The sequence below is a fragment of the Cyprinus carpio genome, chromosome B25 (genome assembly GCF_018340385.1).
Source record: "Cyprinus carpio isolate SPL01 chromosome B25, ASM1834038v1, whole genome shotgun sequence".
In the NCBI taxonomy this organism is placed as follows: domain Eukaryota; kingdom Metazoa; phylum Chordata; class Actinopteri; order Cypriniformes; family Cyprinidae; genus Cyprinus; species Cyprinus carpio.
The window spans coordinates 4908549-4934728 of NC_056621.1; the positions used below are offsets into that span (position 1 = coordinate 4908549).

Below are 26180 nucleotides of genomic sequence, written 5' to 3' on the forward strand. Positions count from 1 at the left end.
GTGTCCAAGACCAGATGGTCCTGTCTTTGCTTGTGTGCGGGGTGTACGTGTACATGTTTTATTGCATTATTAACAGCTTTCTTATGACCTTGCTGGCACTTTGCCATTTTTTCCCCACCCTGTCTTCTCTATCTGATAGAGACCCGTGTGTGTCTGTAAATCCTCTTGTGGGGTGAGTTGCGTGTTCACTTCTCATTGCCTATATTGAGTGACCTGAAATCACCAGGGTCAAAAAGCATCCTCCTTCGCTTTCTCTCTCTCTCTTGCCCTTTGTCAATCACTCTCTTGCTTTATAAACCACGCAATGTTTAGAACAGAATAATGTAGAGATAAAGTTTCAAAAAATAAGAGGATGTAAAGCACCCTGATTCAGGCATTGCTACAGTAATTGTAAAAAAAAAAAAAAAAACAAAAAAAAAAAAAAAAAAAAAAAAAAAAGCATTTAAAATAAAGAATATGTGAATAAATTCCATGGATGACTTAAAGGGATAGTTCACAAAAACATAAATTGTCATCATTTAATCACCCTCATGTTTTTCCAAATCTGAATGACTTTCTTTCACTTTCTGAGTAGCAGAAAATAAGATCATTTGATTATGTTTCAGCTACTGATATCCATATAATGAAAGTCGGTGGGGTCCAATGTGTGGAACTCTAAAATGTTTAGAACCAGAAGCTGTGGTTGCCAGAACTGTTACAAATCTGATAGCAACTTCCTGAGTTTTATTAAATTAACTTATATTTACAGTTAAAATGTAAAATTTTATGAACTAATAAAATGTTAAAATATCAACCTCCTGAAGTACAAAAATCTGTTTCGTCCCTTTATAATACACTGACAACCACCCAAAAACATGAGTTACATGTATTGTAGAATTAAAGCTCAACAAGTAGTTCTCTCATGCAAATACAAAACACCATCATGGTAATAATTCAATTAACATTCATTTAACAACATAACAACCCTAATGTATATAACCAGTAAGATAAAAACTAAGAAGAAGCTCAATATTATTTCCAATTTTAATCCCACATAGGGATTTCTGTGAATTTCTAATTAAATCTTTTTCACTGCAAATTATAAGATGACTTGTTCTTTTTTGCTTCCAAAAACTGTAAATTTAACAGTATTTTATGGTAAATGTCCTGTTAGATTTATTACAGCTTTTCACTATATACAGTAACAGAACTTGCACCATTAAAATTACTATCATTTTTTACAGTGTACAGACAAAAAAAAAAACAGACATTTTATAAGACATCTTCTTTAGTGTTCTGCGTTAAAAAAGAAAGTCACACAGATTTGAAATGACATAAGAGTGAAATAAATTATGACAGAATTTTTCATTTTTGGGTGAATTATTCCTTTAGGCTAACAGAGACATGAATTTAACACAGAATGAGACTTGCTGCTCTGGAGTAACGGGATGACAGGTTACAGGAGAAGGTGATTTCAGAAAGCCCATTCTCTCTCCCCCCTTCTTCTTTTCTGACACATGGCATGGGGCTCCGCAATTCCTAAAATCAATGACCCAATATGTTCAGGCACAGATAACAGATGATCAGAAGATAGACATAATGGTCCCCACGCAATTGGTGAATGTCCATCACCAGCGTGAATATTAGATGTGAATCAGATGGGGAAGGTGAGCAGGCTGAGAAGGAATCTCGTGGGAATGTCAATTGCCGTTAAAGTAACGACAATGTGGAAGACAAATGAAGGCAATATCTGGAAATGGAATTAAACTTGTATAAAACGTGGATATGGGAGAATTTGAACATTTATCAAGACTATTGCACCAGATGCGCCAAAGTTCTTATTGGGGAACGAGAGGATAAAACTCCAGGAAATGGTACGCCCTGGATTCATTTTAGGGATAACTTCCTGACAGGGGGGGGAACCACTTAGTTTACCCTTTGATTTTCTTCCTTTTTTACTAAACCAAAAAGACAAGCAAGATTCAACTCCCTTGTTTCTTTAAGGTACAATATTCCTTAAAATTCCTTGGGTCTACAAAAGAATTGAGTTTAATTAAAATAAATGTACACAAGATAGAATGGAAATAAAATGCAAATAATATAAGAGAGAACAAAGATTAAATTAAAAATTGACTTTAAATCTATATAAAAATGTTAAACATTATTAACATTCATAGAAAATAATACATCATAAAAAATATATAATATTCTGTTATATTTTATATGTTTTTAAAATCTCTCTCTTTTCTTTCTTGCATTTTAGTTTAGCTCTTATACACTTATACTTTAAACCTGGCTGTTTACTATGAACATGTTGGCTCATGTGAAAAATTGCTTGTAAATTGCTTTGGATAAAAATATCTGCTAAATGAATAACTGTAAATGAAAACCTTTGTAAACCAACATTGCAGACCCTTATGCACACCAACCCTAACCAGCACTGAAAACAGGAAATTTACTCTGGACTGAGCTGGGTTTTTTTCGTCACGGGAGTCATCAAAGAGCTCAGGGAAGAGGGAACTGTATGATTTTAAAATAAGATCCTAAATCTTGTTGTTTTCCCCCAATGTTAAAATGAAATCTCATCTCGTTCGCCCCTGCTCTTGAGATGAATGATGAGGGATTCCTGCTAGCCGCTTGAAATAGCATGGAACGGCTATTGATATTCATACCACAATGGTTTCACTACAAACCCTGAGTGGAAAGTCAGAGGTTTCTGTGGTAATCGCCTCGGTTACTGGGCCAGGGCCATTTCCAGGCTCTGATTGTGAGTTTAGTTCCTGTTCTCACAGGTATCTCCCATCCCATTACAAGCTGTCGAGGTGGAAAATGAACATTTTTCCCCCAACAATACTTTTTTCTGCCTGCAACACTTTCTTCACCTATCTGGCAGCACAAAAAAGCCTTTACCTCAAATAATACAACAGCCTAAAACATTTCTGTCTTCATTTCATTTCTGTGTTTTACACATTTGGGAAGAAATCCATCTACCTGACCATATTTCCGAATGCCTCAAAACCTGACCAGCACCATTAAATAACGTGTGTCAGTGTAATGTTCACTTCTTTTGAAAGTTTCAGGGCTTTGATCACATTTATGTGTGTATTCTGGGCTCTGTCACTATCTTTGTAAGTGATGGGATCTCTCATACAGCCATCATTAACACTATTTTATCACTTTACCCAAGGAACACATGATATTTTGCATTGCGGAGGAGGAGACAGACATGCAAAAGGCAAACGCTCAAACGCTGCATTCCCCTGGCGCCTACCCAGCATGCACCTGGACTCAGATGTCTTGGTAAATTTTATGTATAAACAGCGAGCCTGTTATTCCACTACAAACATGTGGATAATTGCCAAGACTATCTAGTATTTATCTTAACGCATATCCTCACCCCAGCGACAGAAAAACAGGAAAGAGAGAACAGAATTGCAATGTATTAATGTGACATGATCGGGGGAGCTTTTAAAAGGCTCGTTATAACCGCCTCAAAACTTGGGCCTAATGACTTGTCTGCTCCAATGCTAAGGTTTCACGTAATTGTCTCTTAAACACAAATATGAACAGTGTCGTCTCATTATATCCAGCTGGAGTTCTTAAGTTTCGGGCCTGAATGAATTATTCCTCACCTCTCATCATGACCGTCTTTCTGCACATCCCTGCACACCAATGATAAAAAACAAGAGTACAAGTATGTACAAGCTATATTTCTTCTTTCTTTCTTTTTTTTTTTTTTTGGAGCAATATATTCTATTTGTTAAACACATTGAAGACCAGAGTAATCAAATGTCATTTTTAAATACAAACACATTACTATAGGAAGACAATTTAGAAACGGCTTATTGTACATATAGAATATTACCCTTTTAAACTAGTTCTGTCATGACAACAAGAGTTTAGCATGGTAATACACATGGCAGTGTTAATCAGGGGCATAAATTTCATATCTGACAGTTGGGGGGGGGCAGCTAAACAGATGAGTCTAGATTTAAAAGTGACTAATGTTTTAGCACATCTGATCTCTTCCTGGAGCTGGTTCCAACTGCGGGCAGCAAAATAGCTAAAAGCGGATTCCCCTTGTTTTGTGTGAACCCTTGGTATTTCTAACTGACTCGATCCTAATGATCTGAGTGGTCTGTTAGGTTTATATTCTGTGAGCATATCTGCAATGTATTTAGGTCCTAGGCCATTGAGTGATTTATAAATGGGTAAAAGTTCTTTAAAATCAATCCTAAATATAACTGGTAGCCAGTGTAAGGACCTAAGGACTGGTGTGATATGCTCAGATTTTCCGGTTTGAGTCAGAATCCTGGCAGCAGCGTTCTGGATGAGCTGCAGCTGTCTAATGGTCTTCTCGGGAAGGCCGGTGAGGAGACCGTTACAATAGTCCACCCTGCTGGTAATAAAGGCATGAACAAGTTTCTCCAAGTCTTGACTGTTAACAAAACATCTAATTCTTGCAATGATTTTGAGATGATAGTATGCTGATTTAGTTACTGCTTTGACATGACTACTAAAACTAAAATCTGTCTCCAGAATCACACCAAGATTTTTTGACTTGATTTTTAGTTATTTGACCCCTAGAGTCAAGGTATGCATTCATCTTGAGAACTTGACAATTTTCTCCTTGTTTAACTGAGAAAAATTTGGCACATTCATCTGTTAACTTCATTAATGCATTGGCTAATGCATTGGCAGAGGGGGAGTCAATGGGTCTGTAGTCATTTGGCGATAAGGCTTAGTGGGAGCATATACAGGCTAAACAAGAGCGGTGCAAGAATTGAGCCTTGTGGGGACTCCGCATGTCATGGACGTCCACTTAGACTTTTGTCTCCTATACTCACATAATAACCTCTCCCTTTTAAGTATGACCTGAACCATTTGAGTACCATCCCAGAAAGCCAGACCCAGTTTTCCAGTCTCTCTAGAAGTATGTTATGATGGACATTGTCAAACCGCAGCACTGAGATCTAGTAGTACCAGCACTGATATTTTGCCAGAATCAGAATTTAATCGAATATCATTTATTATATTAATCATCATTGTCTCTGTGCTGTGATGGGTTCAGAAAACCATATTGAAAATTGTCCAGGTATCTATTTGAGTTTAACTATTTGTTCAGCTGATTTAAACTACCTTTTCAATAATCTTGCCTATAAAAGGAAGATTTGATATTGGTCTATAATTGCTCAAAATGGTGTTATCAAGATTGCTCTTTTTAAGAAGGGGCTTAACAACTGCAGTTTTAAGGGAGTTTGGAAAAGTCCCAGAAAGAAGTGAGGCGTTCACCACTTCTAAAAGATCTGCTTCTAAACAGTTAAGCACCCTTTTGAAAAAAAAAAATGTGGGAAGTGTTTCAAGACAGCAGGTTGACGATTTAAGGTGCTGCACTATTTCTTCCAAAATTTTACTATCAATTGCTTCAAAAATAGATATAGTATCTTCCTTTTGATATTGCGGTCGAAACTGTCTGACCTCTGCATAACTTGAGGATGTGCTAATCGCCTTCCTGATATTATTGATCTTCTCAGAAAAATTTAAATAAAAAAAGTAAAAAAAAAAAAATAAATAAAAAAAGTTAGCAGTGCATTACAATAGTCCAGTCTAGAGGTAATGAATGCATGAACTAACTTTTCTGCATCAGAAACAGGTAACGTTTCGCAGCTTGACAATGTTTCTAAGATGAAAGAATGCTGTTTTTGTAACATGGGAAATATGATTTTCAAAAGACAAGTTGCTGTCTAGTATAACACACAGATGTTTGCTGTCTTATGCACAGATCGCTGTCTTATCCGAATTTAATATGAGTGGTGATCCAATCTTTTACATTTTTAAGACACTCGGTTAGCTTAGATAATTTAGAAGTTTCATCTGGTTGTGTTGAAATATGTTGTTGAGTATCAATCAGCATAGCAATCCCATATTTTCTAATAATATTACCAAGGGGCAACATTTATATTGAAAATAGCAGAGGTCCTAGGACAGATCCTTGTGTCACTCCATATTTTACTGGTGATAATTGAAATGACTCCCCATTTAAATAGACAAAGTGTAAGCGATCAGACAGAAGGATCTAAACCATCTTAAAGCCTGCCTTTGAATACCCGTATAGTTTTGTAATCAATCTATGAGTATGTCATGATCTATAGTGTCGAACGCAGCACTAAGATCAAGTAAAACTAGCAATGAAATGCAGCCTTGGTCTGATGCAAGAAGAAAGTCATTTTAACAAGTACAGTTACTGTGCTATGGTGGGGCCTGAACCTGACTGAAATTCTTCATAGAGATCTTCTTTTTCTTTTCTTTTTTTGTAAAAAGGAGCACAATTAAGAAGACATACCTTTTCTTAAAAAATTTACATAAGCGGAAAGATTTGAAATGGGTCTGTAACTTTGCCAGTTCACTAGGATCTAGTTGTGGTTTCTTAATAAGAGGCTTAATAACCGCCAGCTTGAATGTGTTGGGATCTGACCTAGAGATAATGATGAGTTAACCAATATTGATAAGCGGTTTCTTCTGCTACAGGTAACAACTCTTTCAGTAATTTAGTATGTAAAGGATCTAATAGCCATGTAGTTGGTTTAGATGCAGAGATAAGTTTATTTTGCTCTTCCTGTCTTATAGTTGTAAAGCACTGCAGTTTTTCTTGGGGTGCAATGAATGAAGCTGAAGTGCTAGACGCTGTAGAATCTACATTTGTTTAATGCAGTCAAAACGATTAATTGCGATTGAAGGGTTACTCCACCCCAAAATGAAAATTTTGTCATTAATCGCTTACCCCCATGTCATTCCAAACCCGTAAAAGCTTTGTTTGTCTCTGGAACACAATTTAAGATATTTCGGATGAAAACAGGGATGCTTGTCACTGTCCCATAGACTGCCAAGTAAAATACACTGTCAAGAGCCAGAAAAGTATGAAGCCGCAATACAAGGATATGTTTTCTGCATGTATTTATGCTTTGATTTGAACGAAAACAGCGTTTATCTGTGCAGTGTGGCTGACACAGAAGAGCGTAAGCTGCTTGTGTTCAGCTCATATTCTCCAAAATGGCGCTACGGTGATGCGGGGAGACACAGAGGAGACGAATTGTTAAATAAAGTTATTATTTTGTATTCTTCGCGTACAAAAAGTCTTCTCGTTGCTTTATAACTTTACAGTTGAACCACTGATGGCAGATGGACCTATTCTGACGATGCTTTTCATACTTTTTCTGGACCTTGACAGTAGGAGTGTAAGAAAATATCGATACACATGAGTATCGCAATATTTTGTTTGGCAATACTGTATCGATTCTCAAAAATGGAATATCGATATTTTTAAAAAAAAAAAAATCATACAAGATTCATGGCAATTGTTTCGTTTTGAGTTTACATCCCGACAGCTAGATGACAGTCTTCATCCCTGAACAACAGTGAGAGTAACAGGAAATTCTAGAATGAGGGCACGCCACTAATGTTAGCATTAATATCGCTATTCGCTGCTAGTAATGGAGGATGGCAAACGGGAGAATGTGATTTTAACAATAGAAAAGAAGACATAATAATTTCTCGACTTCGAATTGGACATTCTGGTTTAAATTATTCATTATTCACAACAGGGAAACATCAGTCAGGCTTATGTACAAACATGTAGTAAAGCAGAGAATATTGAGCATGTACTTCTACATTGTGCAGTATATTCCAAAAGAGAAGAGTTATTTAAGAAACTGAGAAACATAGGAATAATTAATTTTACTATATCAAATCTTTTAAGTTGTGCCTCAGGGCAGACAAGTACTATGAGAGAAAATTCTTAGGTATCTGAAGATAACAGGATAGAAAGCAGAATATAAATTTCATATTAATACTACCGGTTGGTTTATTTATGTAATTATTGTTATTATTATTATTTATTAATATTTTTTTTTTTCTTCCTTCCCGTTAATGTTTCATACTCCAGTCCAGTTGATAGCGGTAATAAACTTTGGGTTGTGTTTTATTACAGTTTCATTTTTACAAGAAGAAGAAGAAGTAATGGAGGATGAAAGAATTGTCCCTGTTCCTGGTTCGATGTACAAAGCTGAAGTGTGCCGTGTGCGGTGGTAATGTCCACCGCAGGACCGTGGCAAGGGCGCCGCCTCAGTCCCGCCGCGTCCCATGTGAAGAGAAGCTCGTGCGGGGTGGGTCGAAGTGGGTGGTAGGCTCAATATTATGAAGCTGCAGACTCGGAGCCTGAGCCTGCTGCATCTACAGTCCCGCACCCAGAGTCCCACATTCTTAGCCACCTCGTAAAATACGTACGAACTGGTCGATTTGTCTAAACCCCTGTGTCAGTAGGTTTAGGGGCGGGGTTAGGTGTAGGTCATAACATACAAATTCATTCGAATTGTGCAACTCATAAAATACATTTGTATCGCAGCCCCTGTATCGTGAATAGTATCGTATCGCCAGATTCTTGGCAATGCACAGCCCTACTTGACAGTGTATTTTACTTGGCCGTCAATGGGACAGTCACAAGCCTCCCAGTTTTCATACAAAATATCTGAAATTGTGTTCCGAAGATGAACGAAACATTTTCGGGTTTGGAACGACTTGGGGGTAAGTGATTAATGACGAAAAATGTTTGTTTTGGGGTGGAGTATCCCTTTAATCGCATCCAAAATAAAAGTTTTTTGTTTACAGAACATATGTGTATTTATTGTGTATATTTATTATTATATATAAATGCACACACATACATGTATATATTGAAGAAAAATATGTTATTTATATACATATATTCTGTAAACAAAAACTTTTATTTTAGATGTGATTAATCGCGATTAATCGTTTGACAGCACTAAATTTGTTATTGTATTTCTAAAGTTATCTATTTTATCAGTGAAGAAATTCATAAAGTCATTACCATTAAACTGTGAGGGAATATTTACACCGGGTGGCATCTGGTTATTTGTTAATCTAGCCACTGTGCTAAATAAAAAGCTAGGATTGTTTGGTTATTTTCTATGAGTTTGCGGATATGCTCGGCCCTGTCAGCTTTTAGAGCCGGTCTATTTGGACATGTTTTTCCACGCAATTCTAAAAACCTCAAAGTTAGTTTTTCTCCATTTGTGCTCAAGACTATGAGTTACTTTCTTGAGAGAGTGGGTATTACTGTTGTACCATGGCGCAGTACGTTTTCTCTAACCTTTTTCAATTTGTTGAGGGCAACAGCTTCTTATGTATTAGAGAAGATAGTGCCCATGTTGCTAGTCATTTCATCTAGTTCATGTGTATTTATGGTTACACAGAGCAGTTGAGATAAATCAGGCAGGTTATTTGTGAATCTGTCTTGGTGGCTGAAACAATAGCTCTGACCAGATGAAAACGCAGAGCCATATAGTTAATATCAGTAATACACAGCATGCGTGATATGAGGAAATGGTCATTTAATATTATCACTTTGAGGTACGATGTCTATATCAGTAAGATCAATTTCATGCGATATAATTAAATCTAGCATATGATTAAAATAGTGAGTGGGCCCGGTGACATTTTGCTTGACCCCAAAAGAGTTTATAAGGTCAGTAAACGCAAGTCCTAGTGCATCATTTGTATTATCACATGAATGTTAAAATCTCAGACAATTAGCACTTTATCAACATTAACCAATCGGTCTGAGAGGAAATCTGCAAATTCTTTTAGGAATCTGTATATGGCCCTGGTGGTCAATACACAGTAGCCAGAGCAAGAGATAGGAGAGATTTCTTTTGCATGTCTGACAGTGTAAAACATTAAGCAGAAGTATTTCAAATGAGTTAAACCTGTATCCTGTTTTCTGGGTAACACTGAGAATCTCACTATATATTGTTGCAACACCGCCACCACGACCAGTCTGACAGGGCTCATGCTTATAACAGTAACAGTATACAGAATACATCAAAGCTATTATCTGTGATCATTTCATTTACAATAACTACTTTGGGTGTGAGTGATCTAATGTTTAGGAGCCCAAGCTTTAAAACGTTTTTGTTCATTATTTTGCATTTTTCTTGTTTAATAACGATCAGATTTTTTCTAGATCCTGCATTAAAATTTATATTTTGACCTCACTATTCGGGGAACAAACACAATCTTTATAGATTGGATAATGCAAGTATTTCTATCATTTAAGTGGGGTAGAACAAAAGCCATCATAGCAGTTATTTGAGAATTGGCTTACTAGTCATATGGAGCATAGCGTCCTGGAGATGTTGTCCGACAGGAGTTCTGCTCCGACTCTGCTGGGATGCAGGCCATCAGCGTGAATAAGCCTAGGACACTCCAAGAAAAGATTCCAATTATTAACAAGGAGCAGTTTCTGTTCTTTACACCATGACAATAACCATTTGTTTAACGCAAACAGTCTACTGAACCTTTTTTTTTGTCCTCATTGATACGTGTGGGAAGCGGTCCTGACACGTTGATGCTCATCACAGGCAATATGCTGCCTACTGTCTTTGATCAGGCTCCTGAAGTCCCTCTTCAGAGTCGCTGTCTGCCACGGCTTGGTGTCATTAACCCCTGTGTGCAGCACCGATGCCGATGCGTTGTCCTTCAGGATCGCGGTTATCTGCGCAGAAACATCAAGAACATGAGCACCAGGGAAAACAGTGAGTGTGCACTTCACCTTCAGCGAACATAGCACAGACGTGCCGGACAATGGTTGTCTGTGATGATCACAGCGTTGCATTCCATCTCATGGAGGTGATCGAAGTGGTTCTGAGTGGAGATCTCGAAGACAGTGGAGGAGGAGAGGTCCTCGCCCGGGGCTTGGCTCACGTCTTCTGCTGCTTGTGCACCCAAGGTCCATGGTGTGTCCCGGCGCCGAGAGTGAAGGACATCTGGGCAGATCGCGTCCTAGGTGCACCGGGCCTGTGCAGAAAAACACACAGAGTAGAGGTGGTGGGACTGTTAGCAGCGCGCTGTATACTTACCCGGACTTGTGAGCAGCAAAATAATAATAAAAAAAAAAAACACTTAACATTACCTGAGAATTTTTAAGACTTTCTTAAAGTTTTCAGGAACTAATTAGGAGTTCCTAGAGGAGTTCCTATTCATGAGAATGAATAAATTAATAAATGTGCAAAATGTACAGTGTGGAGCCAAAGAAGCGCCAATAATTTGACTTATTATCTCCAATAACCTCATCCAGAAACATGGTTGTGTCACCGTACAGACCTTATTTCTACAAAGGGAATGAAACAGTCAAGCCTATGATGACTCTTTGCAACACAGAAGCAAGATTGTAATGGATAATTGGCACACAAAGGACTAATCAAGCACGGGTGATTGCTTGTTTTTTAAAATTCTCTTCCAGTCCTTGTATCAATTTGCAACTAAATGGAAAAGGCCGTGCATTGGAATCAATAATGTGGACCTTTCTCTCCTTCTGCCTCTCTCTATCCCTCACCTCTTTCTGTCTTTCTCTATGGGTCAGCGGCAATCGCAAGTCCAGGGCTGGTTCCAGCATGGGGACTGAGGGGGGTGGTAGTGTATAAAAATATAAAAGGCCTTGCACTTTGATTCCTGCGAGGATCAGTCAAGAATAATAATGCATTACACCCGACAACCCTGCAAAAGATGCTAGAAGGTAGCCACACGTCTCAGTGTCCCACTGGAGAATTTGAAGGCTCACCGCTCAGTGTAATAGCGCCCTCTATGGATATTACTGAATGCAATCAAATTGGAAATGAACAATCCCATGAACTCTAACACCAGAAACACAGTGGAACAGACTGTGATATATATTGCATACAGAAACTAATTAAACACACTACAGACCTCAAGGACTGATGGAGCTGCAGAAAGAGAAGAAAGTTTGTCCAGAGCACAGGTGTTTGATGTCATGGCAGCTGGTGGGGTGGGTCCACCTGTCTATGCATCCCACAACCCCCCCACCCTCTCTGCTGTCTCCATGGTGACAGATGGAGTCCCAGAGGTTCTGATGTATTCTCACCGCTCCTCCCTGCGGTCTGTCCCTTCGGTCCATTCTGGCCTGCTCATTTGGACTCTTCACAGTAGCACAGGTTAACTGCTTACAGAGAGGGTCAAGACCGAATGAATGACAATAGAGACCCTCACGTGAGCAATTAAGAAGCATAAAATTGATTTGTAGTCACAAATAGCATAAGGAAGTGAAAATCAAACCCAACGGTCAATAGACATCACAGAAAAAGGGAATCCTTAAAGAAATAGTTCAACCACAAACGAATATTATGTCCGTCCAATCTCTGAAATCATCTCAGTAATATCTGAATTGTTTCAATTAAAACAATGTAAATTGTGATTTTTAAATTGAGAGATTTCACAGGATACAAGAGTCAAAATTCAGATTTCAATGTAAATGCAAAATTTTATGTGTTACTGTATCTACATTTGTTGTATACTTCTACTCTTTTACTACTGTCTCACTTAATTATAGTTTTTGTAACATTTTTAAATGTGTTTGAAATTCTCTTATGCTCACTAATGCTTTAATTTCTTGCCTAAAACTACAGTAAAAACAGTATTTTTGTGAAATCTTAATTTAAAATAACGTTTCTATTTTAATATATTCTAAGATGTAATTTCTTCTTGTAATGGTGAAGCTGCCATTACTCCAGTTTATTATTATCAATGTTTAAAAAAGTGGTCCCTAATTTTTTTGTGGAATCTGTGATATACTGTATTTTTTTCTTTCAGGATTCTTTTATGATTTGAAAGTTAGAAGTTAAAAATAGAATGCCTGTACTGTCACTTTTGATCAATTTAATGCAACCTTACTGAGTAAAAGTATTAATCTCTCTCTCTCTCTCTATGTATTCTCTTAAATAAATAAAAATAGTACTGACCCCAAACTTTTGAACGGTATATGTTTAACACATTTCACTCTTTACTTTATATACTTTACCATTGTTTTTACGAAGTCTGTATCTGTTTTGTTGTTGTCTGTATTGTCAATATCCTGGAATGTGAAACATCTGAAACAATATTGATAGCTAAATAAAAAACTAAATAGAAACTCCAATAACTTTTTGGAGCTATGAAAGAGCAACCTATGAGTAAGATTCCAACTGAACAAGCAAAAAGCCTTAAGGAATGTGTTTTTGCTCTTTTCTGTGTGTTTGTATATTCAAAAAAAGACAGCAGTCAATGCATCCGAGGTCATATGAGATGGTTCCTGTATTGCTCATCCTGTGGGTGACTGGTCACAATTCTAGTAAATGACTCTAAGCCATGAGTATGTATGTGTGCTAGAGGACCTAATGATGTTAATTTGTTGAACTTACTGCAAACTGTACCGTGGATTAATTTTAACCGATCGCGTTCATGTCGACTAATACCACACGTGTGAGGGAGGGTGTTCAACAGCAGCCAAAAGAACATCAATGACTACTGCCTCTGTTGGGAGAAAACAAGCGCCGACACAGGAGGCAATATAAAGCCCTTAATAAACACGAAAATAAATAAATAAATAACTAGACAACTCTAAAGGGTCCATGAGACCTACATCTGTCTCATTCCCTGCCAGGAAGTATCTCAGTTCAGCACTGTTCCAGTTTTTTTGTGTACGTGTTCACAAGCGCGCACTCGTTTCCTGTACGTCTGAGTTATGTCTAAGGGGTGATCTTCCGCAACAGCCACAAAACTGCATCGTTTCGCCTCGCGTCCATCAACACGGCTCCCGCCGGATTCACAATGGCACATTAAGCAATCCTCACCCGTCCCATAAAACAGACATACTGCAGCCCTGGCTGCAACAGTAGACACTTTCTTCATAAGCTCTGTGGGTTTGCAGCCAAAAGCAGAATACCCTCAACCCCTTTATGACGATAAAACCAGATAGTCAGCCATTTTGGATAAAATGGACTGACAATTCTCGAGCATGGACTGATTCAGCCAGCTTGAAGTCTCCTGCTGTGCAAAATGACAGCCTGCGAGACTCAGAATGACCACTGGCCCTGGCAGTAGGGCCATATCACCATGACAACAGTTAGAGGCATTGCAAGGCATGATGGGAGGTCAGCAACAGACTTCTTCCCAGGGGTCCAGAGAAACAGTTGGAGACCAGGCTTTCACGTACCACACACCAAAATAAATCCTGTAAAATCTATACTTGAAAATGCATTTTCAAGGTTTTTTTTGTTTTCAACTAATTATGCATACCTTTTAAACTTACATCAAGACCAAACATACATTGACACATGAACATCCATATGTGCTTGTTGAACATTTAATGTGTCTATTAACTATCAAAATCTTTATTAATACAATTTTTTACCACCTTATTCTTCAAGGTGGAAGCTTATGGGTGAGACTTACAGTTCATTAGCCACTATAACAATAAGGATAACAATGTGCAGTAAACTGTAAAACTATTTGCACTACAAATCAGTGTTCATAATTAAGAATACATTAAAATTATATGGAAAAAACACACCAATTTGCAATATCAAGTAGCAAAAAAAAGTATTGTACAGCTAAAAATAGCTGGATGTGGAAGAGACCGGAAACCAGATGTCACGGAATGCCAGGAGAAGACAAAATTAGATCCATGTTCCATTTAAATTCAAACAATAATCCAGGACAAAGCAAAAATGTGGCAAAAGGTAGTCCAAAACAAAGTGTATCAGAAAACACAAAGTAACAGACAATACTGCAGCAACAAAAGACAGAGTGAGCATGGTAATGGATAGTGATGGGATAATGAGTAAATGATCTACAGGTGATGATAATCAGAACAGAAAAGACTAGGCAAAGGACTATGTGAAATAGAGTTCAGAATGTAACAGTGAAAGGGGAGAGCGCCATCAAGTGGCCAGTCCAGGGCACAACAACCAGACACTGTGACATTACCCCTCCTCTTAGGAGTGAATAGCAGACGCTCCAGCAGAGAACACAAAAGTTCAGGAGTGAGGTGGAAAGGAGGCAGATCGGGGGAGGGATGGCGAACCAGGCCCGTGTAGTGGAAGAGGGCCTGGAGACAGAGGTAGACAAGGGTGCCAGGGCGGAGCCGGCAGGGCAGGACGCCAGGATGGGGCATAAGCCCTCCAGGGCAGAGCTGATGGTAAGGATAAAGCTAATTAAGCCGGCAGGCCAAGGAGCTTGGGTGGCGCTGGGATGGCCTCCGGGCCAACAGCGGGCTCTAACGTGGACTCTGAAGGCTCCTGGACTGGAGCAGATTCTAGAGTGGACTCTAAATGGTCCCTGACTGGAGCATGCTCTGGAGTGGACCCTGAAGACTCCTGGACTGGAGCGGATTCTGGAGCGGACTCTGAATGCTCTTGGACTGGAGCAGGCTCTGGAATGGACTCTGAAGCAGCCCATGCCCGCAGAACAGCCAAGACGTTAAAGGCAAAGACGGCCTTCTTGATTACGGCAGCAGCAGTGAAATTGGGCAGCTCTGTAATGATTTCCGAGACCACCAGACTCGGGTCCTCCAGGACCACCAGACTAGAGACCACTGGAGTCGACACCTCCAGGATATTCGGATTTGGGACCAGGGAAGTCAGTGCCTCCAGAACCACAGGACCTGGGACCACCGGAGCGGACTTAACTGCCCTCCTCCTTCTTGCCCTCCGCTTCTCAGTGGGAGTCAGAAGGCCAGGGCTGTAGGGAAAATCCCTGCAGAAGGGTTCTAGTTGGCCTGGTTTAGCCGACTGACTTCGATGACAAAGATACCTTACGAAGCCCCATAAGTCCAGGATCCCAAGTCCTTCCATCTCCCAATAGGACAAGGGATCATCCAGGCATGCATTAAAGAAATCCTTGAGTGCCCCATCATTGTATTCCAGCCCCACCGTGAAGGTCCAGAAGGTTTGGGCAAAGCCTCCTACCTCCATGCCCTGCTAACGCAAAGCCATAAGAGCCCGCTGTTGAGCCATTTGCTCCTTCCTTGTGGCAGGAGAGGAAATCCGAAGGTCCATAGTCCCAATGAAAAACAAACTGCTGGATCTAGAACTGGCTGCAGTATTCTTTCACAGAATGCCAGGAGAAGACAAAATTAGATCCATGTGCAGTTTAATTAAATTCAAACAATAATCCAGAACAAAAGCAAAAATGTGGCAAAAGGTAATCCAAAACACAGGGTAACAGAAAACACAACATAACAGGTACAATACAGCAGCAACAAAAGACAGAGTGAGCATGGTATAAATAGTGATGGGATAATGAGTAAATGACCTACAGGTGATGATAATCAGAACAGAAAAGACTAGGCAAAGGACTGTGGGACACAACAACCAGACACTGTGACACCAGACCCATAAAATTTACAAATGGCCACGTCCGCTCTTACGAAAAAATAAGGTGAATATATTTTTAGTTAGCCTAAAGGATTAATGTGGGGGGAAATGTACAATTTTGCAATTGTATTAAGCTTTTTGTTAATGCTTTGGAAAATATTAATATTAATATCGTTAAGTTTCTCCTCATCAACCTTTAGGCCAACTTTTAATGTCAATAGTTCAGTCATTCTATTGACACACCGTTTTCACACAACAAACCTATCTGATTTCGAAAAAGCAAATTATGCTATAATTACAAAACCTGCAAAGATACATTGTCAAGATCGTCTTCTCTCTTTTTTCCTGCTTTCCTCTCTGTGGAATGAGTCAGGGGGACTCTCCATCATCAGTGAGTGTGTAATGAATCCATAGAGACACGTTTGGGCAAATAATTGAACCGTTATCATTCACAACTTAATTACACGCCCAGGGAATATGAAGTCAGCGTGAGTGCCAGCCAGCACATCTTGATAAATTCAACCAAAAAACTCAGTCTTCATTTACTCACCCTCACATCATTCCAACTGTATTTCGTCTGTGGAACACAAAAGGTGCAGTTTTGGTCGCTTTCTTCAATATGATAGCCTAATAGCCAACGAGGAATGTGACAAAGAGAAACGCCTCATGAGGCCATTCATACCGAAGGTAGAATATCTTTTAACAGTTTCAACAGCCAAACACATCCGTCTAACCTATATTTACATAGAAAAACAATGGTAAAGCAGTGCAGTAAAAGCAAAAACACATTCTGTTTAAACTCTTAAAAGTATCATAAAAATTTCTTGTATGCTGCATATTATGGGTCTTCTGAAGTCAAATTATTTTTGAACGGAGACAAGTCACTGACTGTGTAGGTACATCTTGGCATCCGTGAGGAGGAAATATAACAAACGAACAATTCATGACCATAAACTTTTGAGTCTAATCTTTTCACTCAATCGGCTAATCCAGTTCATAAAACCGTTCTGAATGATTCGTTCAAGAATCAAACTGATTTAGTTCTCGAGTTCAAATAACTGACTTGATTTTGATTTGAACAGCTTTCTGGAAGGGGAGATTATCAGTAGCCTATTGTATCAGAAGACTTGAAACATTGAAACATAACATGATTCAAAATTTCTTCTCAGAAGTCATACGGGTTTGGAATTAAGTAAAACAAATAAAGAAAAGTCTTGATTTTGGGGTGAACTATTATTTTAAAAGGATGATTCACTCAAAAATGAAAATTCTGTCAACATTTACTCACCCTCATGTCATTCGACTTCTTCTGCAGGAAACAAAATAAGATATTTTAAAGAACATTGGTAACCAAATAGTTTTGTTGATCATTGTTTTCCATTGTATGGACAGAACAACCCTGAGCCATTTTTGTAAATATTTTATTTTCCACAGATGCAAATAAGTCCTACAGGTTTGGGAAAAAAATGACAGAATTTAAATTTTTGGTTGAACTATCCCTGTAATATTGAACGGAGAGTGAGTGAAACAGAGATGGTCAATATATGAAATATGATCATGCCATCTGAACATCACAAATACTCTGCAATACCAATATCAAGGTGAGCATGATTTCACCAAGTACAACATGTTCCTGGATCAACATCCTTGTTGTTCCTGGAACAACATTCCAATCAACCAATCAGAATAGAGATATAACTTTTCAGGAAATATCTGTTTTAGGCTTACAATCAGGGTTAGGTGCTTCTACACTCTTGTAAATCAGCTATCATTTCCTACTGATTTTAGGAATAAATTATTGATAGGGTTAGGTTTAGGGGTAGGCATTAGGTTAATTCTATATTTTTAGACATTAATGTTGATCCAGGATCATCAAAAATGTTGATCCAGGAACATGTCTTACTTGGCAAAATCACGGCGACCCAATATCAGGTGAGCTGTGAGTTTGTTTCAGGTGAGCGCTGGTGGGATGGGACTGCTATAGCATGACGCTAATCAGCGGCTGGCAGCACTGGCCAAACGGGTGGTCCAGGTCTGGCACGGCGGTATCCCAGGACTGTGGCGCTCGGTTTGAAGTTTAATGATGCCAGCTGCCGGCTCTGCCAGCCTGGAGGCACTAACGATCTGGCGGTGCCAGCACAGAGGCACCTGGACGCTCGGCACGCCGCAGCACGGACGGGGAGGTGGGGCTGCCACGAGCCCATGATGGGGCCGTGTGCCGCGGAGGGGCTCGAGTGCTCTTTGAAGAGTAAACCCCCCCCCCCCCATTTCCATATTTCATTACACGCAGCTGAGCGACAGAGCCCCAGCCAGATGTTCTATTTTGAGCTATTTAAATTTTGACCTGCTTTTCCTGCTTCTGTTCTTGAAGAAGAAGAAGAAAAAGATGGAGGGGTTTCAATCAACAACAACAGCACAGATGCCAAGCTAGTTGGAAAGATGCTGGTGTGGATTATTACACCTTTTTTCCCACACAATCAGTTGATTTTAAACTGGGAAAAAATGGACAAAGCACAGAAAAATTTAACCCTGTTTAACTTCTCAGTCTGTCCAGGCATCTGTGGAGAAGATGCCACACACACACACACACACACACACACACACACACACACATCTTATTGCACAGAGCTATTCACCGAAATTGCTTGATAAATGTGTTTGTTCACTCATGCCCTAATATTTTAATTTGTTTATTGAGTTTTTGTTTATTCACATTCAATTTTAAACCTGTTTATTTTGCTGCTCACCCGCGCCTTCATGAATCATTGAACAGCATATTTTATCAGTAATCAACGTTATTAGCTCAGAGTAGATTTTTATTCCTCAGAGTTTGCTCTTTCATAGCTCCAGAGATTTATTGGAGCTCTAAATTAGGCATCAATTCTGTCTCAGACTTTTATACTAAAATCCCTTAGGAGAAGTAAAAATAGACAAAAAGCAAGATAACTCTGCTATAAAATGAGTCCATATAGGTTAGCTCAAATAATTTGGAGAGTTAAATGAGAAATGTTTGAGTTCAGTGTATAAAGATAAACTGTTTGGTCAATAAACTGGTTTGATATATATATAGACACACACACACAATCACATTTTTAAATAGCAGGTTTATGCCATTGAGAGTTGACTGAGGATGCTTTAGAAATTCCAATTCAGTGTTTTTATTTGAACGGAATTTGAATCCACATTGCAAACAGAAACCAGAAATGGAATTGGAATTTATGCAAATAGACATTCAAATAACCCCAATAAGTGTCATTTTTAATGAGAAAAATATGTTGAAAGCATACTTGATTAACCAGAATGCCAAGACTGCAAATAATTAAACTGCAAATAATTAAATTCCTCTTCCTGTCATTTCAGTTTAAATTCCAATTCAACTTCCTGTGGGGTGTGACACCTTCATATTTCAGTCAATTCTTCAATTCTGAATTATGCACAACATGATTTATACTTTATGGAGTCCCTAAAAGGGCATAATGATGGGAAAATACATTTTAATGCTTTTGCATTTGTCTGAAAAACATTTGCAAACCCCCAAGAAACTTTGCGTTCGCTGACTGGTGAAAAACAATATTACACTTTGCAGGTAAACGCAAATTTTTCTGATCAGCTGCAAAGTTTCTCAAAAAGTTTTGGGAGTGAACACAAAATCATTTAATTCCTTCCTTCCCATTCATATTTATGTTTTCCATCACCACGTCTGCTTAGGGGCTCCATACTTAATCAGTTATTGGTTCTTAAATATGAGGTCCAATGAACTCCTGGTGGGTCTCTAAATAATATTAATCTGGTATGTTTCTAAGGAATAACATGCCATCATTATCATTAAACCACTGCGTTCAACACAAAGTAACAGTGTTCACTGATTAATTACAATTGTCATTTCCCAAAATTTTTGGGAGTTTTCGTAACAGTTATTAAAGCTCACATAAGATTACATACAGCAATGGTTTATATGTAGCATCATACAAAGATAATGATTGTTATTGATTATTTAAATATTCCTAATGCTATTGTCATTATAGTTTAATCATTATTTAATTATCATTGAGTCAGACAAAAAAGTAAAATATAAAACAGTCCTGCATATCAGTTATCAGACACTTGAAAACATTAAGTCTGTTTAAACAAAAACAACTTTGTTCGATCTCTAGTTACAAAAACTTAGACTCTATTTTACTGTGCACTGTTTAAGTTCAGCTTGCTCCCAGTGCCTTCACACACACTGAACTCTGATATCATTCTCAGGCTAATGTCTGCAGGCTAATGTACTGCACCATCTCACAGCTATTAATATGGATTTGATCCTGAGATCACAAAGCACCCAATACTTCTCTAAACTGCAGGAGCACGGCTGACCTTTGTAGGAGTGTGTGTAAGCGACAGAGGGAGGGTGCAACGAGAATCTCATTTCCACAAAATACTGTTGTCTACATTCAGCAAAAAAGTGATGTCCCTTAAAAGATGACAGCAGACATGTCTGATGAATAATATATTCCTTAATGCATGATCTAGACAAACACATAGGTGGAATACTGTGTGCCTGAAGCAGAGATAGCTGCTGTCAACATTTGAGGCCATCCATCACTGTAACCCAATCAACTTTAAGTGCTCACTTTAATCCAATCAGTCACAAGCACACTCAGCTCCTAATCCAATCGAAACAGGGCCATTCCCAGACGACAATCTACTCCACCTGTCAGCACCACTGAGCATGTGTCAGGCAAGGCATCTGATTGGCCTTAGTAATCTAAAGCTATTGGACAGCAGCTTAGGTCATGAAAGGTCATGTCAAAAGTAATGACATAAAATTAAATTCAAACTCCCAGTGAGATACAACTACAATAGGGAGAAAAAACAAAGTTTAAAAAAATCTTTAAAGAAATATTTCAGGATACCCTATACATACATACATATACATACACGCACACACACACACACACATATATATATATATTGCACCCACAAACATGAAGTTTTAACTTTAATATTAATATTTAATATTTTAATATTTTTAATGAGAAGAATTAAAAAAAAAAGTTCTAAAATGGCACTTATTCTATATAAAGGCTTGTATTCTATATAAAATTCCCTGATATTTCCAGATCTTCCATGATGAAACTCTGATATTCTGCTCATGGTTCATGCAGTCTTTTTCTTCGAAAGCTCTGATAGGATGAATGTATAAATAAATCAGTTTTGTTCTGGTTAAATTATAAATATTGTGCCGATCATCGGAACATTGTAGAGGAACTTGCCCCAAGACTCTCTTGTGTTAAAATGACAAAAACCCAATTAAATGTCTCTTTAACGAACAGCTGTTTTAACATCCCTAAACTAAAAGGAAACTGTGTCGATTATATTACTTTTTTAACCATTTGGGTTTGTTATTGTTCACATAAACAATTTATATGAGAGAAACCTAAATGTTTTCCAGTGCTGTGAGGAATAAATATAGTTGACACTGCACCCATCCAGCACGAGTACGCCTTAATTAAATGCACATCTATGAGCCTAGGATGGATAAGAGATAATAACATTGTTTCACAACTAATTATGGGTAAACATAGTTGATGTTGAGGTTTGCTTAATGAACTGCACCTCACAAGCTCGAAAGCATTTGGTGAATACAAAGACTATTAAACATTGTCATTTGATCAATCAGATTTTTAAAAAATTGATAGCAACTTTAGCCACACCATAGCTGATGTTTATTCTAAGATAACATTCCAGGCAATATAATAAAATTTTGTGTGAGCTGATAAAAAGAAAGCAAATATGCCACGTTTTCTGGTGTTTAACCAAGAAATCCTCCCGTCTCTCATCAAGACAATCAGAATCAACTCGCCCTAAGCTCAATAAATATAGAAGTACAGACTAATATAAAAAGTTAAGGAAGAAAATGGCATAAAACTTCAGTGAATTGATGAACAAACATTTAATGAGACTGATGTGTTCTTTCTAAAAATGAACAGCCCTGCACAAACCAAAGAAAACACACATCACTGATTTTAATACCTGTAGGCTTATTCTGAGAGTACAACTTGAAATTACTGAATATGAAAGACATTAACTTTTCACTTGTGTACTCTAGATATATGTTTGCCAGTTTCTGTGGGTAATATGTGTCCACATTCTTCAAGACATTTTATGATATTGCTGTCTGAGCAGTAAATAATAATTAGGTTTTTGCACTCTCTAAAGAAAATGTGAAGGATGCTTACCTGCGCAAAATGTGATGCAATATTATTTTGGGTGGTTGCTAAGGTATTCTGGATGGTTTCTAGGTGGTTGCTTAAAGGTCCAAGTGAACGTCAAACTTTTTTATGATATTATGGTCTATGGTTCTGGTTCTTGTTCAGTCTATAAGATTTTTTTTCACCTGATTGTTTCCCATCTGCAAGACAAAAATGACACATTTGATTACTTAGAAAAGTATCAGCATTCATCTTTCCAACAAAACTACATGAACAATCACAAAACTAATCATATCAGACTTCACAAATTACTTCTCAAAAGTAAACAAATAAATTACAAATTTTCTGATTAAAAAAGAAATCTCACAAATGGGAAATTTGCAAACTGAATGACTTATTTCCTATTTAATGTACAGTAAGGGAGCCCTGGTACTGTACACACCTGCTATTTTGGTTCCTCTAAATGTCATCCATTTCTTGATATCGCAAATTGCAGACAGCACTTCTGATGACAGAGTCCAGTGTGTGTGTGTGGCACCAAGAAAAACATTTAAAGAGAGGTTTTGACAGAGCTAATAATTCTCTCTCAGTGTGTGTGACTCTTTCTGTTTCAGACCCTCGTCTGACCCGCAGTAGATCTTCTTCAGCACACTGACACTTTCTCCCCTCACCCACTCATTATATTCTACCTGCAGTTCGATCTGACACCAAGGCCCATGTCCACAGGTCAGAGGTCAGGAAGATGGATGACTGATTTGTGAGACTGACCCCTGGGGTGACGGACAGCCTGATCCTCCAAACATAAGTCTGTTTTAAAGCCATCGTAACTGAATACAGCACTGCTGCCACTCAACTGTGACCAATCGAGTCTCCGCAGGAAATAGATACAGGAATAGCATGGAATGAAATATACCTTTGCAGACCTCCTTCATGTGTTTTCAGTCACACACTCAACAATATAGGTGAAATCATTGTTCATTCTGATTCTGGGGTGCAAGTAACTAAATCCTTTACTTTCTTTGACAACGTTGCTCCTAATGAGCACCTAACCTGTTTCTCCAAGTTTGCCAAAACGTCTAATGTAATCTTAATTAATCACAACATAAAGGTGCTGTAAGCAATATTTGTATGAATACAACACATTACCTGACAGATATCACACCTAAAGGTATCTTGTAATATCATAATAATCTCTTGTTGCATTCAAGTCCTCCTGGGAACTTCATATTTACAAGTTGACAAGTCATAATTACGACATTAGGTGCATTCAAGTCTTGGTCAGAACAAGATGGCGATTTAACTTTTCTACATATATATTTTTTTTTTTTACTCTACACCTACAAAATGATGGATAATGAATGTCATTGTGTTTTTGCTTTTTTCTGTTTTTATAACATTTATTTAAACTGAATCATTACATATAAGGTATTTATACAACAATGTCATATTTTGTATATGTAACATATAGTTTTAGTGTAGATGACAAAAACAAATAATCATTTTATTAATTTCAACACATTTACCATCAATGCTGTACAGATGCTGCATATCTATAGTCTCTGGCTGCATCCATTGCATATGACCAGTTTTCTCACTAATATGCCCCTAATTCGAAACTCGGGGCTTAAAGAAAATTTCGAGTTTCCCACTCATAATAACGACTTTGTGGTGGTGTTAATACATAGGCTAAATACGATCTATCCGACACGACTTGAATGCACCATAATTATCAGCTCTAGACTTTGTAAACAACAAATACAAAGGAGCGGCACACATTTTTTAGCCAATCAGGAACGCTCTACGCCTGTCAATCCTTAAATTTACGCCAGTGGAAGTTGGGATAACGGCTGAAATGGCTTAAAGGACCTTTAACTTTTCTGATTTTCAGCTCGTCTTTGAAATCACTAGGTGGGAACCGTCTCCCATCTCAACAGCCATCGTAACAATTCTTTCATTATCAGCAAAAATGTGAAATAACCTTTGCGAAGGCGGGTGAAGTTTTAAAGCCGCTGGCATGCGAAGGTCTCCTTGACATTTTGCCGCTCATCTTCTCGAACGCTTTCTCCTGTCTGAGGGAAGAGATGTGTGCGCGCCCCAATGACATTTACCAAAGTCATCAAGAACGGGGGAAAATGGTATTAGCAAAGAAGAAACAGCTAAAAGCAGCTTGTTCAGTTCCAGGGACCGGATTTAGAAGAACATACTGTATAAGCAAGTCAGCTGCAAAGCTTGCATTTGAAACTAAAGTTACACTATTTTTGATTAGGTTGGTGTGACGGGGAAAAGGGGCCTATATTATTTTTATCTCCTCTACCGCCTCACTGCATAACTCCACTGATCCCGGACTTCAGTAGCAGTCATGAGTGTAAAATAAAGATATATCCCAAAAGAGCACAGCTGGTTTTCATATTCAAAACCAAATACTTTTAGTTTGATAGATTCATACCCTACACATTTAAAACGTATACAGCTTTTACATTTTCCCCAAATACTAAGACACATTTCCTGAAGCCAATAACAAAACTATAAACAAAGTACAGAACAGTACACCTTGTTAAAGGGATAATTCTCCCAAAAATGAAAATTCTGTCATTCACCCTCACCCTCAGGTCGTTCCAGCTGTAAGACCATCGTTCATCCTCAGAACACAAATTAAAGATATTTTTAATGAAATCTGAGATAAATATCCATATTTCAAGTGTAATAAACACTTTTTACTCATTTCCGCTGACTGTGGTACGTGGAAGGCTTTCTGGTGGATGATGTAATACGCTGGCTTTGCGTGATTAGTGACGAGCGCGCGGAGACAAAACAAAACGCCGGTCATGAATTTGAAGCACAAAACAAGGATTTGTAAGGAAAAATGTAAGAGGATTTTCATATAAGCCAAGAGGAGACTGGTTTTCCTTTGCTAAAGTAAGGAAACTTTGTTTTCTTTGCTCCTGCATTTCTCAGAGGCGCGCGCACGACGCACCACGTCCTACATCATTCGTCTGCATGTCATCCACAGTACCACAGTCTGCGGAAGTGAGAAAAAGTGTTTATTATATTTGAAATATGGATATTTATCTAACGAAAAAACAAAGATTCGCTACAGGAGGCCTTTATTCACCCCCGGAGCCGTATGAGGGATGTTTTATTATAGATACGCACACTTTATTTCACATCTTCTAAACTGTTGATAACTTAGCCCCATTGAAAGCCTTTGAGGGGGCAGGACTACGTTTTTGATGTTAATTTGGGTTGGATTGGTATTTTTTAATGTAGTTACGTTTGGATTGGATGCTTTGAGGACTTTAAATGAACAGTGTAGAATGGCAGAATTCAACATTTTAGTAAAACACTTAAGAGGGTGGTTTATATCTAATGTGTACACCATATCAGATATAAATAGAAGCTAGCTTATGTACACCGCTTCGTGCACCTAAAATGGGCTAACTTTCTACAAACTGACAAATAAGCTTTCAATTGAAATAAGCTTTCAATTGAAGGTTCTTCACATACCTTCCCCCTCACATGGAAGAAAAACATGGATAACACTGCATAGATCTCATCAGAGACTTCCTCTTTCCCCCTCACATCCGTTTCGATCCCAAGCTAATAAAACACATGTAACCCTTTTTTTTTTACATTCTGACTGGTGTGTGAACAGTTGTCATCTTCCTGTCAACCGCTAGAGGGCTCTCAGGCCGCGGTGTTTGACATCAGCTTGAAAACACAGGGGTGTTGATTACCATCGTCCAAGTCCAGGAAGCGTAGTGAGGAGAGCAGAGGAAGT

General features: G+C 38.3%; 1 pseudogene; it reads left to right on the forward strand.

The window, feature by feature from the left end:
• LOC109045640 overlaps positions 1-26180 on the forward strand; it is a 638390-nt pseudogene that overhangs the window by 30850 nt on the left and 581360 nt on the right.